The sequence below is a fragment of the Lissotriton vulgaris genome, chromosome 4_1 (genome assembly GCF_964263255.1).
Source record: "Lissotriton vulgaris chromosome 4_1, aLisVul1.2, whole genome shotgun sequence".
NCBI lineage: Eukaryota > Metazoa > Chordata > Amphibia > Caudata > Salamandridae > Lissotriton > Lissotriton vulgaris.
Genome location: NC_141691.1, coordinates 1,186,379,983 through 1,186,394,235, shown reverse-complemented (window position 1 = coordinate 1,186,394,235; position 14,253 = coordinate 1,186,379,983). Strand labels below are relative to the sequence as shown.

General features: G+C 41.9%; 1 protein-coding gene across 1 annotated transcript in view; it reads left to right on the top strand.

The window, feature by feature from the left end:
* CDH12 (cadherin 12) overlaps window positions 1-14,253 on the top strand; it is a 1,369,316-nt gene that overhangs the window by 68,555 nt on the left and 1,286,508 nt on the right. The window lies entirely within an intron of this gene.

Genomic DNA, 14,253 nt, shown 5'->3' with positions numbered 1-14,253 from the left:
ATAGACGATCCTTATTTAAAAAGATACTGCTAACGGCCTGGATCCGGAATCTTTATTGATTTGTGGCCAAGATGTCAGGGCAGAGAGAATTTTAAAAACATAACATCTTTAATTGGTAAACCAGAAGGGTGGGTTGTTTCCTGGTTAATCCTCACAAAAGTGGAACCAGAGTTGCTTATACCCTGTGATATGGGAAATTGGATGAAGAAAGCATGTTGGTCCACTCCATAATGCACCAAACATATTCTTGCCTTGATCATTAGAAGAGAAACAGAAAAGTCAGAATGGCAAGAGTTTTTCTTTGCAAAGTGAAAAAAGAATCAAAGCACATGCATTTTCTAACCCTGCTGAAATATAACAAACTCAAACAAATTATTGGTTACTCCAGCAGCTGAAGCAATTGCACTTAGCAGATGGTTCAATGATGAAAGATGATCAACACACAACAGAAAATTAAAAGACTTGCCAAGGAATTTATAAATTCAGTATACTAAGCAATATGACACAAGATTAGAATATAAATCTAGCAGGCTGCCGTCATCTCTGACTTCCTTTATCCATCTTTTGTTGTAAGCATTACTTTATTGGTCTAACATTACTTTATGTGTCTTTTGGTCTAACCATTACACAAAACCTGAGGGTGCTTCCCTTATTTTTACAAAGATAGCAACAACCAATCATTGAGAAATTTGGAAATGTCCACTTGTTGTTCCTGGATAAATATCTTAAGATACTTTCCATGTAATGTAATTAAAAAAAAAGTGTGTTTGTTGGTCGCATTGAACAACTGGCTATTCAAAGACATGCACCTATGGTGAAGTCCGCTTCTAGCTCACAATACCTGCCTCCACAAGCATGAGAGGAATTATTGTCCCCTTGGCCCTCACACTATCCCAAGGGTTGATACCCCTGTGCAGACCGGGATGTTCACTGCCTGCTTTGCTTTGGTGTACTTTTCATGACGGTAATCACACATTCTAATGTTCTCTGTTCTACCAGCACTTTCAGATCTGAGTAGACATTGAGTCAAGTAAGTGGGTGGAGGTCAGAGAAAGATAAGGGCCAAGAGTCAGCAGTAGTGAAGGAGGCATTGTGGCTGAATAGAATGGTGGTTGTTTGCAAAGGACCTGCGCAAGAAGGTAACTTGATTTGAAGAAAGTTCCTTCTTAGGCTATGGCATGCCCTGCCCCAACACTGTCAAATGTTGAGTATTTATTAGCATCCTTGTTTCATTAATAAGAAAGAAACATGGGTGCTGCATGCTAGGATTAGGATGAAAATGAAATAAGCCCCCATACGATCCCAGTACAGAAGACTTGATTTGCTCGCTTATTTCTGCAGGTTCCTGTAATGTGTTACCAACCTACAACACATTGCAACTAACTTCAAATACCTTTTAACTGCCCCATGTATTTGATAGCTTATAATACAGCTACCGTTAACAGAGTTGTCACCAAGTTATTGCAGCACAATATGCCACAGCCACGGCAGTGGAAGGGGAACATAAAAGACCCCTGCCTTTGTGAGACTAGTCTTGAGACTTCAGCACCCAAATTCTGAGATATGTCTGTACACCTGTCCATTGATCAAGTACTGAAGCACAAACTGATATTTCAATGCCAGCAAGAGAGAATGGTAAACTGTTTAGGATGATTTTCTCAATAAGCATTAGTTTGAGTCTTGATATGGACATGAACCATGAATATGAGAGCAAAAGGCAGGAGTATGTGGAAGAAAGTGAATAGGCAAAAGAAACAATGGAGGAAACCAACTAGGTGTATCCCTATGGTGACCCAGTTGTTTGCTTGTATCAATGTTGTAGAGGAGATAGAATAGAATATAGACTCTTTTGGAAAAGAGTAAAAAAGAAGGTGTTATTCCATGAACAGCATTCATACCAGACAATGCTTCCAATATAGAATCAGAGAGAACATATCCTACTGATCAAGAAAGCCACTCCATTGCCACAAGTCCAGTTACTGTGAATGATACCATGTACACCAGAAATGTCAGCACCTTCTTATGCACCAAGGCCATTCTATGAAATAGTGGAAGATATAGTTGAAGTTTAGAAGAAAGAAACATGGAGACCTTAACAGTTGATGTCCAAACTATTTCAGAATGGTTCCAATTCACACATTGTTCATTACCCATAGTGAGGGACAATATAATCTGTAAGGGATCCCCAAAACATTATAATCATGCATGTTCCTCAAAGTCACTATGTATAAATGCTGTGAAGCATTCTGAAGTAAATGGCTGGTTTAACTTATGGACAGAATTGAACGTAAACTTATCTAGGTATGTCACCTGTGATTTGGAAAGTAAATATATAAAAGAAAGTAATCAATTAAAAGACTGTATGCTCATTGGCTATGGTTAAGAAAATCTACATAAACTGCTATGTAGGAACAACAAATTAAGCAGAAAATACTTCAATGTGAATATACTCATGAGAATAAATCTATAACTTTCAACCAAAATGCATGTATTCCCTCACTATCTTATTTTGTATTATTTTCAATACAAATGTCAACTAGTTCCACAAGGGACGCATCGATTGTGATTGATATTTTGTGTCTTAGCTATTCAAAATGTTCATATGGAGAACTATTCACTGTGCATCAGAAATACCCTTTTACGCATTCTTACTACTCTTTTGTTGTACCCTCATTACCCCGCTCCACTCTATTTAAGAATATTATTTTGCTACTTTTTGTTCCATATCTACTAAAAACTGGTCATCGAAAACGTCTTGTATTTTGCAACCAATACTTTGTGATCAGTTAAGTAGTTTAAGCCTCATCATATCTAATAATAGGTGGGTGTGTAAAATTTCAATTCAGAGTGGGCCACAATTCAATCTACCTCTTGAAAATTAATGGTGTAGGTTGCAATTGTGACTCTCAGCAATTGGTGGCCGTCATAGAGATCGTGGCCTGCTAGGGTGAGCAGACCACCATGTATATGATCAACATTTAAAAAAAGTAACTATTTTCTTAAATGCAACCAGTTTTCCTTAGAAGAATGTGCATCTATTAATAATTTAAAAGTATTGTTTAAAAGTTTGTTTTAGAGTTGACCATGGTCCTTGTTCACCTTCTCAGGAGTCAGTAAAGTTTCAATAGTTTCCGATCAAATATCGGTCACAAAAAATTAAAGCAAGTCACACTGACTCACTATTTTGAAAGGGACATCCAAATATTCTTCTTTCAATTAGAAATATGTTTGACTGAAACAAAAAGCTATCTATCTATCAAAAATAGCAATATAGTATGGAGTCAAAAAACACTTTTAGGAGTTATTAAGTATTTACTAACTCCTAACATGCAATTAGTACATGGCAACACAGGCTTTTGCAGCCACAAACAGAGATTAGGATTGTTTGCAACTATAAAAACGTTTATTACATCCATACCTAAGTGTATTAGTCTGATTCACCAAAGTAAAAGTCTACGAAGTGTGTGTTCAATAAAAGTGAGTACATTCTGAAAGTGGAGTGAGTAATGGTGCATTCAGTAAAATATAAACAAGACATGATATAAAGTTTAATTTTAAATGTTTTTATGTTAATATTTCATAGTGATAAACATACTAGTCACTTACACACGAGCAAATTCATTTATAAACAGTGTGATATAAAAATAAGTATATTCTTTTTCCACTAGAATGACAGAATTTTAATGGTATTTCGATAGTTTATACTTTATTTTTTGCAAAGCTTTCATTCGTGAGGCATTAATTAATTTCACTGGCATGGCTTTTTTTTGTTTGTTTAAAAGTTAGCTAATGATCCATATAGAATAGTTCACGTTTCAGAATCGAATTTAGGAATAGCATAGATGACTCAAATGGAGCCTGCCTAAAAATAAAACCGAAATACTATTGATAGTTTTGATTTTCTTTTAGATTGCCCCTAACAGCTTCAGTCTAACACATCCATTCTGATTATTTTTGTTTAACAAACTTCCGAGAAGCCCTGGAAATCTTCTTTACTTCATTTTCTTTTGGTAATAAGATGTTATACAATAGCAACAAGAAGAAACTTCTAACTTAAGTTTCTTTAGCATCTGACCTGAACCCAAAGTGGTCCTAAGATGCAATATTTCAATAAGGCACTGGAATTTAACAATTTGAGCCTACATGTTTTCCCATGAGTTTGTGAAGCTTGTATTTTTACTAAATTCATAGCACACACTGACAGCAACAAATGTTTTAGTTATTTCTATTTTCAGATTTTAGCACAGCAAGCTGTACACACTGAACTGGCAACTCTCATGCCTAACATAAAGCGCCAACATATATTAACGTCGTAAATCATTAGGGAAGGATGTGAAAGGTGAGAATTGGGGAAAGACTAGTTTTATCCTTATCTGGATTACAATGGTACAGTGGAGGAGTAGTGTGGTAATCCAGACTGTAGGATGGGGAAGTGATAAACGCCTTTTGGTGTGGGCGGTATTTATGGTATCAATTTGTGAAGGAGGACTATGACTTTAAATGTAATCTTTATTTACATAGGTAACAAAAGATTACCAACCACACCTTTGAACAGATATAGAATTTTATCTTACACACCTCTAGATGCTAAGGCATTTAACAGTTTCAGTAACGTTCTGTACTCCCATCAGTCAAAAGAACAGTAATATAATTGGGATTAAGCCAACCACACCATATTTGTGGACAGTAATGGGATCTGCTGGCATCATGAATACCTTCAGTCTGAACAACACAAGTCCATGTGAAAGCAGACAGGTGACAATGACAGTAGAGCAGAAGCATCATACAATAACAGAGAAAGTGGAATGAAACAGGAGAGTGTTGTGTCCCACTCTTCTTCTTTCATACAGTCCTTTCCACTGAACTGAGATAACACTCTCTTATCTCCATTACATCCCTCAATAATATGTTTCTTATTGCAGCTCCTCTTTTCTCATATGCTAAATTTTGTACCCACACAACACTTACATGTATTTGTTTTTTAAATCCGCCTCACTGGAAGGTGCTCCAGCATCCAAAGGTTAGAGTAGTGCTATATGAAAACCATAAATAAATTAATTGATTGACAAAAAGAAAACAATATAGGTATATTCAAATTTATAGTCTGTCTAGATATACAAAGGCTAAAGTTATATTGCAGTATATTCTTCTCTACTTTTACCGCTATTGCACCAGGGTATTGAGTGTTTCATAACTCGGAGACCTTAATATCCCAGGGACGTATTTCACCAATTGCCCTTTGTGAGAAAAGAGGCCATTTTGCAGATTGCCTCCCAACACACACTTTTTGCCCCAATTTGGACTGCTAGATGTTGGTTTATGACTCTGACAGTGCACTGATGCCTGCCAACAAAGCCCAAGTGACAAACACTCTCTCCCAAAACCTATTATGTTATTATGTGTGAATTGGCATCTACAACTGACAAACACTTTACCCCCTTTATTAGTCCCTAGTATATAGTTCCAGTGGTACCCAGGGTGTGGGTGGTAAAGCGGCCCCCAGGGCTTGCAGCACTGTCTGGGCCAACATGAGTGACCCAAATAAATGTTATGTTATGTTATGTATAAATGTCTAGCTGCAGGCCTGCCATTTGTAAACTGCAGAGCAGTGCAAACTGCTTGAACTCAACTTTACCCTAACAATGTGTGGCAAAGTCAATACACTATCTTTGATATATGCCAGTCATCCCTAAGGAAGACCCCCTAAAACCCAGGAGGCTGGGGCATTATATCAAAGGTGTAGACATGTAAGTGCAAGCTTAACTGACCCTATAGTTAACCTTAACATTAAAGGACAATATAAGTGATAGACAGTCCATTGGATAAAACCGTCTGGCACACCAGAGGTTGGCCGCTCCATTATGGTACTCCCTAAATATGCCATGCTTGGTATCAAACCATGTACCTACTTACCCCTGACCTGAATATTGTGTAGAGGGTGATGTGGGATGCACCTAGGTAGCTATCTTAGAGGTTGTCCATCTGGTTGCCACAGCTTCTTTGTGATTTGTCTGGCAACCCAGCATTTCCAGTGTTTGCTGCTGCCAAGACATGTCTCTGTCCAGCTAGGCAGTGTGATAACTCCCAGGAGTCAGGAACAAAGGCTTGGCAGGAAGGAGGTCTCAATTCCCTAATCCCAAGAAGGCTAGGGAGGTGGCACATCAAGACGCTGAGCTCCAAAGGCTGCACTGCCTGTGATATGCTTCAGGGTTGACCCCCAAAGGAAGAAACAACCCTTCCCCTGCCCCAGGCACATTTGTACGGGACAGGTTGGAAATGAGTTAGTCAAGGAATTGTACAAACCCAGAAGGCTAGCCATACCTCCAGTAGGGTCTGTACACTAACATTACATTTCTGCCATCTTTAGGAGTGGCAGAATAGATAGTTCTGGTTAGAAATTATGAACTACACCCCGTATATGGTCACCTCAGGGGCAGATTAGCTGCAGGGACTTGATGTGTTTTATCTAGGACCCCAATCAATATTTTGACCTCATGCCCCTATACGGTTATAATCAATACATATCCCTATAATGGCATAACAATCAGAGCCATATTTCAGTAACTCGTCTCTGCAGTTCATGACAGTCCATGACACAGCAGAAGCCACTTCCTTAGATTCCTAGATAGCACACCGAGTTCTTTCAACATACCAAACCCCCAGCAACCTGGGAAAGCCCCGCTTGCTTTGTTTTGATTAGTAATAGAACTCCTTCGAGCACTGTAAGAACGACAAGTTCTTAGTGACATCTTTATTGCCGTCTTATGTCCAAAAACTTAGGTCAAACTTGGCACCTTTCAGGTATAAATATACCAACGTTGCCTTAAGCAAGCACACGGTGGTGGTGAATACTGGAGCAGAACAGCTGTCCCCTTGCAGAGAGCCCAGCAGATGCGAGAAGCCCATGGACGCTGCCCCTCCTCCTTGATGCGCTGAGAAAGACGCTGTCTTTTCTCCTGCCGAGAAAATCCAGCTCCAGCGTCTCCAGCCTACCCTTGCGGTTGACTGGGATATCGGGTCCTGAGAGGAGATACCAGACCTCCTGCATTCTATTCCATAGGTACGGTGCTGACTAAACCCTTAGAGAGAATTCTTGAAACAAACTCTTGGCAAAACCAACTTAACTTAAACTGCTACTTACTCCCTCCCATGTATTAGGCTTAGGTCAGGTACACCGGGGTAGGCGCAGTTAGAAGCACCAGTTGAGGTCGTTAGACAATGTATATATGAATGTATATATTTTATTCATTTTTAACTATTGTATGGCACCATATCAATGCTTTTACAGTATTATTTCGTAATACTCCTTTTACTGTACGCACTCTTCATAATAACAAGTCTTGCAATTGTGGCAATTCATTTCTCTTGCATGAGAAGGAAGACTGCTCAATAAATAATATCTTTTATTGAAAACGCTCGTCTATCTATTCTCTGCATTCTGGTGAAAGTAAATCTGCACAACTGACTTAGTGAAATAACTGTCTATTGTTTCACACGACTCTAAAGATTGACTCTTATTTCTGAGGTGCAAAGTTGTCATGTTTATGCGGTTGTCGGAAGCTGAATCCCTTTTTGTCTGAGCCAGGGAAGCTGATCCCTTCTTATTTAGTCAAGAAAGTTTCCAGTGACCTCTGAGCTAGCTGGCGCAAACCTAAATTAAGTCTAACATGGTCAGTAGAGACCTGGAAGTCCTACGACTACACTGCTGTTTATGTTATTCCAATGCGCAGTGCCTATAGGGAAAATAGGAACTACACTACAGACTAGCAGACCATTTGATAATTGTTCCCACACTTTTAACTCATTTAAATCTAGGATTTAAGAGACACCCTTGGCACCAGAACCTCCGCTCTGATCCAACTTGCATCAAAGAGTACAGTGTAGAACCTGTCTCATCGACAACAAGAACTTACACATATAAAGAAAAGGATAATCTGGACCTGAGGTAACACTTCTTGGAACTGACTGTCTAAATGAGGCTCATCCTAGGCTGAAGGTCATTTCCCCTAGACCGAGGGACTCCTAAGAGAGCCAGAAGCAAACTCAGACTCTATTGAGCTAGTGAGACTAGTGCTCTACAAACTGCAGGTAAAACGACACTCAGGAACTGAAGAATCATCGTCCATCAAGCCAATCAAGGGCTCAACCAAATCCAGATGGAACAGTGCCTTGTGGGAGCTGTAGTTTGGCCTTTCATGAAGTTTCAAGCCCCTACCATCTTTCCCTGGACTTCCAGATGTCGAAGAAGCTCCCAGCTGAGCTTACCGCTGCCAAGGCTGTTTGGTCATCAGTATGGTAACTGACAACTTAAACCAGCTCTGCATCAAGAGGACATTCCATAATACCTATGACTGACATTGGCAACAACCCCACTCTTGTGCTTTTGCATCTTGTTTTCAGCAGCATCAGGTAAAGCGGTAAAAGCACCTCTCCCGCTGCTCCCGTTCAGCACCTGGGTCAGTTAGGACATCTCTTCACCCAGGCTCCACGGGCCAGGTAAAATTGAACTGACTGCCGTGGCTTGGTACAGGGGCCTGAATCACCTTTACCCTGCAAGGGTACAATGCAGCTTGACCTGCAAGTGACCGATTGTCACTAGTAGTTTTTCCCATTGAGAGCAAATTTAACTTTTCACTGTATTAATTTGCCCTTAAATTATATTGCTTCAGAACTCCCTAACTACAGTTATAGGTATGCTACTCCATTCATCTTGATGTCTAAATTAAGATAAAAATATACTCAACTTCTATAAATTGGGGTGTCAGGTTTCTCTTGAGTTTTGTCAATTATGTATCATCCATGTTATTACTTTGAAATGCTCAGCCCATTTCCTCTAACAAAGTCTAATTTCTTTTTGCCACACTACCAAGACTGAGCTAAGGATTTATTAGTGTGAATCCAGGGACCATCTCTGAGGTATCATGCTAGTGTTACTTGGCGACTTCTAACTCCCACACCACATAATACTTCACATTCCTAAATTGGTGTTACAGCAGTGTAGATCCTAAAACTGTGTTTTGCAGTACCACGTGGTCATAAGTGATTTTGCATGAGAAATCCACTTAATCGACTTTAGTACCAAAAATATATTTTTCTGAATTCTTTCCATTTTTAAATTGGATTGTTAGGGTACTGTGCAGACCTCCATTCCAATTATTAGATTTTATAAGGCTTAGGTGAGTTAGGCAAAAGGTTTAAAGGTTTTCTACATTTTTTAAAAGGCCCCAACTAAAATTTAGGGCCAATGGAGGCTCATAGGATTCTCGACTTATCAGTAAATCCAGCCCTGAGGATCAGTGATCTGAGGTTTTTGTGCAAAAGAAGGGTCATTGGCTGTAGAGTGACCTCTAAAAATGAGGAACTTGTGAAGTCTTCAGCACTTATGAGAAGGAAAGGTTAGAGAGGGAGGGCCACTCCTCAGAAGAAGACAGTGAAGAGGCCTAGCCCAAAGTGAATAGGATAGGGGAAAAAAATGAAAAAATGTGAAGACCTCAATTTTCTATCCCTTCCCAGACCCCCTTCACCAGTGGGCAGTACTAGGAGTCACTCTAGTAGACCCCTCAATGGTAAGATCTTAGGAACGCATGAGGAAGAGCTTGACCTACTCTCCATGGGTGAGAAGAAGATTGAACTTGATAAGAGGAGACTAGACCTTGGGGAGAAAAAGGTTAAGATGGCCTTGGGTCCAGAAATGGTGGCAGCAGCCAATAGGGAGAAACATTAATTTTTCAACCCTAAAATCCCCAAAGGGATTGTCCTCAAGTATAATGATGGTGATGATGTTGATTGGTGGTTTGCAACCTTTGAAAGGGCCTGCAGAATGAGGAGGATAGGTCATCAACACTGGGGTTGTCTACTTTGGAAGTTATTTTCAGTAAAGGGCAGAGGTAGACTTCTAACCATCAATGAGGAACTGGCTGAGCACTACAAGCATATGAATGAGACTCTCATAGAAGGGGTTGGACTAACCACAGAAGAGTACAGGGCTGAAGTTTAGGGACACCCATAAAGGTCAAAACCAGACATGGGGGACTTTGTGAACTCTACAGTCAAAGCACTAAATGGCTGGATAAAAGGCAATGAGGTGGGCACTTATGATGGCCTGTATAATTTAATTATGAAAAAGTGCAATTTAGCAAACTACCTCAGACAAATTACACCTGCATTTGGTAGATTCGGATCTGTTTAGCCCCAGAGAGCTGAGTAAGGACAAAAGAACCCAAGAAATACCAGGGGATGATTCCCGGAAGGGGGGATTAGGCCCACAAGAATCAAAGGAGGGAGGTGGTAAGGCCACCAAAGAGACTCCCACAGGACCACCTAACCCTAAAAAGAAGGATATCAAAACCAATCCTCACTCTGCCAAACAGAGGCAGGGGGAACTAGGGCTAAAAACCCTCTTGGACAACAGGTTGTGTTTTGACTGCCAACAGGCAAGGCAGTGCAGAGAGGATGCAACCTGCATCAGAAAGGTAGTTAGCACTGATATGTCCAGTGTAGCCATTGGGGAGAACACCTCAGATGAGGAGTCCTCTTAGCTTTCACCTGGGAGAAGGGCCCGGATGGTAAGTTGTTGATCCCTGTGAGTGGTCCTTAGAACTTCCACCCCATTCAGATGAATGGGATCCCTACCACTTGCCTGAGAGACACATGTGTCAGTCATACCATAGTGGTTGACAGGTTGGTGTCCCTAGATCAGTATGTGCCAGGGGAAACAAGGAGAGTAAGGGTAGAGCCAGGGGAGGTCACAGTCAGGCCTGCAGTCTTAGTGCCCCTAGACAAAGAGGGTATCCATAGCTGGTATAGGGTGCTAGTCAGTCCCGACTTCCCACTAGATTGTATCCTAGGTGGTGACCTCCCAGAAGTTGGTTACATCCAAGAAAGGGGTGGTCTCCAAGGGTGCCACCGTACCGAAAGATCCTAGCGATCCTGTCCCTACAAAAGTGAGACTAAGGCCCCTGCCAAAAGGAAAAACGCCCAAGAAAAGGTAAGGAGAGCCATTCTTAACTAGAGATCTGGTAAGCCAGGTGCATTCTACCCCAGTAAGGGAGAATCTCAAAGTTGGCATTGGTATGGACACTCCTGACCCCAAAGAAGTCCTAAAACGCCAGGCAGATGTTCAGATTCAGGGTACCACCCCTGGACTGACAGAAGGAAGAGTAGAAGAAGGGTGTCTGCTAAAAAAAGTGGTAGCCCCCACTCTGAACAGTAAGGGAGGTTCCACGATTTCAGATACTTACAGCTATCAGTTGCCTCTGCAGGGAGCTAGCTTTCACAGCAGCACTATACTTGGTATGGGAGACAGGCCCTATAGCCAATAGGAAATTAGGTCCCACACCCTGCTGGTCATGGTGGGGTTGCTCAAGTGTTGGGTGATGTCTGTGGGTAAGCTAAGTGTTGTCCTAGCAAAGTTTGGGTTAGAAGAGGTGGGCACATTTCTACTCAAAGTAAAAGGAGAGAATGATAAAGTCCCAGCTGTGGTTAACATTCAATTAAAAATGGGTCTTGTTACTGTTGGGATGGGTCATCTGCACAGTGGGAGAGACCTTGACAGGAGGATGTGAAGCAGAGTAGGCCCTGCTGCAGTATAGCCAATTTTCTTTGCATGCGTCCTCGCAAACAAGTCAAGAAAACACTCCCAGGGCTGAGCTAAGTCTCCTGGGTGTGTTGGCTGGGGAGGGGGGAACTTGTGTAACAAAAAGGGCTTTTTGCAGCTTTTCTCCCACGTTTTGCCCCAATTTGGACTGTTAGATGTTGGTTTGCACCAAAGCCTGCTAACCAAGCCCCAGGGCCAAGTGCTCTCTCCCTAAAACTGCTATGTGGGAATTGAGATCCAAATTGATAAGGATTTTAAACCCTTTTAGGTCCCTAGTGTATGGTACCAGTGGTACTTAGGGCGTGGATGGTAAAGGGACCCCTAGAGCTTGAAGCACTGTTTGTGCCACCCTGGGTGATCCAAATAAACTGCTGACAGCTGGCCTGCTATTTGCAGACTGCAGGAGTAGTGCAACTGCTAGGCTCACCATGTGTGGCACTATCTTTGATATATGCTAGCCACCCCAAGGAAGGCCTCCTTTAAGCCCAGGAGGCAGGGTGCATTACATAAAAGTTATGGAGATGTAAGGGCAAGCTTACATGACCCTATTGTACCCTTTTCCTATTAAAGGACACTATAAGTGATAGACAGTACATAGGATAATATAGGCTGGCACCCGAGCAAACCCAGGGTTGGCACATCCATTATGAAACTACCTAAATATGTCATGTTTGTTATCTAACAATGTGCCTTCTTACCCCTGACATGAATATCATGTTGAGGATGATGTGGCATGCACTCAGTTGGCTACCTTAATGGTTGCCCACCTGGTTGCCCCAGCTTCTCTGTAATCCGGCTGTCAAACAGAGATTACTGCATTTGCTGCCACAAAGGGAGGATTCTGACCTTCTGCAAGGCAGTATGATAACTCCCAGTAGTCAGGAAAAAGGGCATGGCAGGAAGGAGGTCACACCTCATTACTTCCAAGCTGGCAAGTGAAGTGGCATATTAAGGTGATCAGTTTCAAAGGCTGCACAGCCTCTGATATGCCACAGGGCTGGCTCCCAGAGGAGGGAACAGTCCTCCCCGCCCACGCACATCTGCAACCAGACAGGTGGGAAATTGGTTAGTCAAGGAGGTTTACACCCTCTTAAGGCTAGCCACCCCTTTAGGGTGAGCAGTCTGGTCTGAACACGAAAATTTGATTCTTCCATCTTAAAGAGTGGCAGAAAAGAGAGTCTTGGGGAGAAAAGGTGACCTACACAGCCAGAGATGGTTGCGTCAGGGGTGGATTTGCTGCAAGGACTAGAAGCCCATTGGCTATTTGCACCCACACCCTTAACTCCACTAAATGTACGATTTAAGGGACACCCCTGAACCTCAGTTCTGACCCAACTTGCAACAAAAAGAACATAGAAGGGACCGGTGTCATCAACAACAGGAAGTTGCACAAACAAAATTAAAGGATACTCTGGACCTGCGGCAGCTCTTCTTGGAACTGTATGAAGGAGGCTTGTCCTAAGCTAAAGGTCGGTTCCCCCAGACTGAGGGACCCCTCAGAGAGCTGGAAGCAAACTCAGACTCCTTTGGACAAGTGAGACCAGTCCCCTGCAAACTGCAAGTGAAATGACGCTCAAGAACCAATGAATCACTGGCCATAGGGCACGCCTAGGGTTTGACGAAATCCAGATGAACTAGTCCATTTTTGGAATGTAGTTCGGACTTCCATGAAGTTTCAAGCCACTGCTGTCTTTCCCTGGACCTCTTGACACTGAAGAAGCTCCCAGCTGACCTCACCACTGCCAAGGCATGTTGGTTCCAGTCCGGTAAACAACCTCCTAACTCAAAGCTGCATCAAGAGGGCATTGCACAATACCTGTGACCGATGTCGACAAAGACTCTGCTGTTGTGCTTTTGCTTCTTGTTTTCTGCAGCACTGTTTAAAGCGGTAAAAGCAGCTCTCCTGTGGCTCTGGTTCAGGACCAGGGACAGCGAGGACAGCTCTGCACCCGGGTTCCACAGGTCAGGTAAAATTGAACTGACTGTTTTGGCTTTGTCCTGGGACCTGCATCCCCTTTACCCTGCAAGGTTACAACACAACTCGACCTGTACATGACTGATTGTCACTAGTGTTTTTTCCCATTGACTGCAATGTTGTATTTGCCCTGTATTATTTTGAAATTATTTTTTATTGCTTCAAAAATCTATAATTCCTGTTATATGTATGCTATTCCGTTTGTTTTGGTGTCTAAATTAAGATAGAATACATTCTATTTCTATAAATTGGTGTTGGATTTTTCTTCAGCCGTGTCAATTACTTATTGTCCATGTTGGTACTCTGAAATGCTTAACACATGTTCCTTTAGTAAAGCCTGACTGCTCTTTGCCACACTACCAGGAATGAGCTAAGGTTTTATTAGGGTGAATCCAAGGACCATCTTTGGGACATATTGATAGTATTGCATGGAGAAGTCTAAACCCCACACCACATAATACTGCACCGTCTTGCACCCTTCTCACAGCATGGTGCTGGTTTTGTATCATGCAGAGCTAGCAGAGAGTGAAATCTGTGTATTATCCGGTGCATACTACCTCTTAGTACTAAAGTGGTGGAACAATCTATGTGCCTCTTGGACATTTTATAGAGCATGAAATAATCTGTGGGACTATTGACTGCTTTTCCTTAAGAGAGCAGCCTGCAGAAAGAGTGTCAGCTC